Source organism: Vigna unguiculata, chromosome 9, assembly GCF_037176805.1.
Source record: "Vigna unguiculata cultivar grain cowpea cultivar isolate G323 ecotype 2 chromosome 9, ASM3717680v1, whole genome shotgun sequence".
NCBI classification, from domain to species: domain Eukaryota; kingdom Viridiplantae; phylum Streptophyta; class Magnoliopsida; order Fabales; family Fabaceae; genus Vigna; species Vigna unguiculata.
In genome coordinates, this window is record NC_140800.1 from 10,494,122 (window position 1) to 10,498,814 (window position 4,693).

The window sequence follows — 4,693 nt, forward strand, 5'->3', positions numbered from 1 at the left end:
CCAATTCCATTCCCAACCAATTCCAAGTTTGAACCCATAACCATTTAGTCACCATTCAAGTGCATAGCCAATTCAACCAATTCATGTTAGTGATACACTTCAATCATGATAAGCTTACAATACCAATTCCGTACTCATACATATTATTAAAAATCAATAATAAAACAACAACACATAAATAGCATACATAGGGCTCGAACCCAAATCCTCTCACACAACCAAACTACTCTCAACCACATAAGCTAGCATTTTTCCACATCACATTAAACAATAATAAATGCCATAAAGTTGCTTTCTACCCGCATTTATTAATTAATTGATTATTTAATTAATTAATTTTCACGGGTCTTACAGTTAAAAGATAAAAGAATCAGGTGAACACTTTTCTTGTGTCCAAAATTAATGGTATACTTTAAAATTTGAAAGAAATCTGAGAAGACAAAAAATATCAATATTGTTTCACAAAGAACTAACCATATGTCATTCATCTAAATAGTTCTGGAACAAAAGTTTAAAAGTTTAGTTTATCCACCACACTATCATTTGATTCAATTAGGATATCTAAAACGAAAATGAAGGACATAATGAAGTAACTTACATATACATGAAGGATAGTTGTCCATAAATATACGTTAGATCCTGCATAAAACAACCAAAAAAATAGCCATTTGTAAGCTTCATCTAACAACATGCAAAACTAAGATTGACTTCACCGTAAGATGAAATTTCAAAACTCTAATATTGAAGGTTGATTAGAAATATGAAATTGTAAGTACAATTGTCACCGGATAAGAACCACTTTCAACCATCTGTTATACAAAACAATAAAAGGGATGTTGTGATCATATTGAATTACCATTTGTATGTATTGTACTGGCACTGCATAAATCAAACTTTAGTTGATTGTAAGAAAATTTGTCTTTCACAATAACTCTATGCCTAATTGATTAGCTGAAACAAAAAACATTCACAACAAAAATGCAGAGATCAAATCATGACAATAAAGTCCTTTTACCCTATGTGTTGGGTTCCAATTCTGGCATCTAACTATTTTTAGCACAACGAATAATACTTTTTTCTCATTTTTTTTTAAGTTCTTGTGTTTTACTTTGTGTATTTGGAGGAGTTTAAGTTGCTAATTAACTCTCACATGCCATTAATTCTAATGCTTCTTCTTTCAGGCAACACGCCATGGACAATTAGAAGCTTTTCCTTGTGACCATTAAATACGCGAAAATTTCTCACTATATAAATTACAACTTAATTAAATTTCTCTCACTACACTAAGTTGTTATTTAGGTGATACAAAGTATTTGGTCAATTATAGTATTTAAGTGTTAACCAAACACTATTATTTCATTTTACACCAGATTTTAATCAATAACTTCAACCGAAATCCAGAAATTTCAAATTCCAAAATAAACACTATCGAACATGTTGATATGACTAAATGGTATACTGTGTACAATTGGTGTCCATAATCTTTCTTTCTGCTGAAGAAAAGAATCAAAATTTAGGACAGCAAAAGTTCATTGATTCGCAAAAAAAAAGTGACGCGCTGTGATCAACCATAAATTCCAAATTCCAAGCAGAATCCAAAACACAAAGATCATCGTATAAAATCACCATTACACTTAAATTAGCAAAAACCAGGTTAACAACGAGTTGTAATAGAAATATTCTTTGAAACATCAAATTTGCTTGAAAAAAAAAGTATGTGAAAAAAATAATAATAAAACATCCGTAATTTACAAAGAAAAAAAAACATAAAACCCCTGGATTATTTTGAAAAATAATGAAGAAAAATTAGGGATTAGTGCGAACTGGATATTGTGAGAAGCTAACTATGTTTCTGAATTGAAAATTATACCTATTTTGACATGAGATCACATTCAGTTGCAGTGTTTGTGGTCACCGCTGCTACTTGACAACACTGAGTTGGAACAGGGAAAATAAACAGTGAGTTAGGGTAGTGAGATGAAATCAAAATGATGAAATGAAACTTCAAAATGAAAGAGCAAGGGATGTGAAATCGAACTTGAAATCAAGGATACAACGTAGTGATGCGGAAGATGAAAACATGAGATACAATCGGAATAAGAAATAATTATGAAATTGAAAGAGAAATAGTGATGAAATAGAAAGAGGAAGCATGGAGAATGAAAAGGTTGTTACCTAGGACTTGAAATTTGATGAGAATGGAGGAGTGATGAAGGAGAACGAAGAGAGCTTCTGAAACATGTGGAGCACGAAAACAGAGACAAAGTGTTTTTAGGTTGATAAGGTTATGGAATGTTGTTTAGGAATGGTGTTCCAAAGCACATGGCCCTATTCAGAGACAAAGTGCAAATTTTAAAACTTATGAAAACAGAAAAATGAAATTGAGAATTTAAATTTTATTGGGGTTCTTAAGAAAACCTCTGGTATTTAACAAGGGTTTTCAAAACCTCTCCTATGTCCATTTCTTTCTAGAGATTATTATGACCCTGGTTAATAAACCCCTACTAAAATTTTATATTTTTGTAGTGACTTGTTATTCTTAAATATGCGATAATTTATATTTTAGTGGTAGCATTTTTTTTTACATGTGAGATTGAGTTTATCTATGAGATTTTAGTTAAATGAGTGCAGATTATGAAGTTGACATTAGTTATTATTATGATGGGGATGACATGTAAATATGTGTGAAATAATATGTTGTTGGTGGAGATATATTTTCTTGTTATGTTTGAATGATGGATGATGTATTATTACATTTGGATAGTTTGAAAATGATGATGATGAGTTAGTATATATGAAATACATGCATGTGTTGTGATGTTGTGTGAAAAGCGTGTATCTTAGTAAGAGGTGGGGGGTTCTGGGAGTTAACCCTCAGGAAGTTATGGGAGCTAACCCCCTGAGAGAGTTGTGGAAGCTAACTCTGAGATTCTGACTGTAGTCTTTGGGAGAGCAACGTTATGTTCATGATTGAATCTCTTTTGAATTGAGATTATAGGTGGATTTGTTGTCGTTAGATGATACAACAATTATTGTTATTGATTAAGTGATTCTAGAGGGAGTAAATGATTTAATAATAAAGGCTTAGCTGTGGTGTAGTGTGATACTTTTATTTATAATGTTTGGTTAAATCAACTCAGATTTGCATATTTGTGGTTGTGGTTTCCACTTGTGATGATCATATGACTTTGTTATACGAGAGCATATGATATTTTGGATGCATAACAATGAGAAACTTGGGATCGCATTGGAAAGAAAATTTTTTATTTCAAATGTATTTGGAATAATTTTATTTTTAGAGATAATGTATTTGTCATATGATTATGAAGTTGTTGGAAAGTTTATTTTGATGAAATAAGAAAGATTTTTCTTAATGATAAAAATTTGTAAATTATTTTAGTAACATTCCAACGGAGTTTTACACATTTCATCGTGTGTTGCACAATGGGATGCAGCTAACAAATTAAGAACATTCTTTTTCAAGACATGCAACATGAAAATGTTTTCTTATAATAATTTTTCAAAGTTCATGGCGTGAGGATTTAATATAGGAAAATTATGTTTTGACAAAGTTTTATTAACAAACTTTTGACAAAGTATACGTGACAATACTTTAATGAATGAAATAAAGGTTTGACATGACATGGAAAGAGAAGAAAAATATTTGGTGTGTGTTAAAAAATAAACTTTGTCAAACTTTGTTAAAAAAAGTTTGTCAAAGGATCATAGTCCTTCAATATATGCATAAGGATATATTGTAGGAGTCTGACATTGATATTCAAACTTGTTGCATTCTTGACATTCCAACCTTGGACGTGAGGTCTAACCATGGAGCTCAATGTCATCAATTGGTCGTAATCCATGTCTTTAGAAATAATAGGAAACAACAGTTTCCAACCTTGATATTTTAGATTTCAAATAGTTAATCTACCTACATGTGTGATTCTAAATCTCCGTCCTATTAACCTCGCTTTACAGGTACCCCACTCTCTGTTTGAGGTTTGTGTAAAAAAATCGAACAATTTCATCAGTAGTGAGTGTGTAGCATGAGGAACTGTTTTAGAACTCTAAAAAGAATGGTATGATGGAAGTATAACTTTGATTGATCGAAATACAAAAAATTCATTACTTTTAGGAGCAAAATGTTTCTCGCAATAAAATCGTCATTATATACTTGCATCTAATTATACGTGTAAAACTAATTAAGGATATTTAAGATTTATGATTCTCACACGATAAAACATAATAGAGCATTAACCTTGATCCATGGGAGATCCTGTGAATATGCGTTCTTCAAATTTGTAATCTTGTGTGTTCTTCAACCACCGTTACCCAATCTATCTCTTTGCCTTTCTTTCTCTTCTCACACGTTCTTGATGGGTTACTGTGAAAAGAACCTTATGGCCAGAGACAAAACCCCAATCCCTTTTATAAACCAATGTCCATCAAGTTGGTTTTTATTTTATCTTTATCTTTATTTTATTTTATTATCACTTCTCATAATAATAACTAATAAGTCTTTAGATTTTATTAAATCACAATTGGGCCCATCATAATATTTCAAATGAGTCACTAATAAAATTAATTCGTCAATTAATTATAACATTCTCCCACTCATATGATGTTACATAAACATAATGTGCATTAAAAGACCTTGCATAAATTGGTTCCATCATTATTCATAATTAAAGAT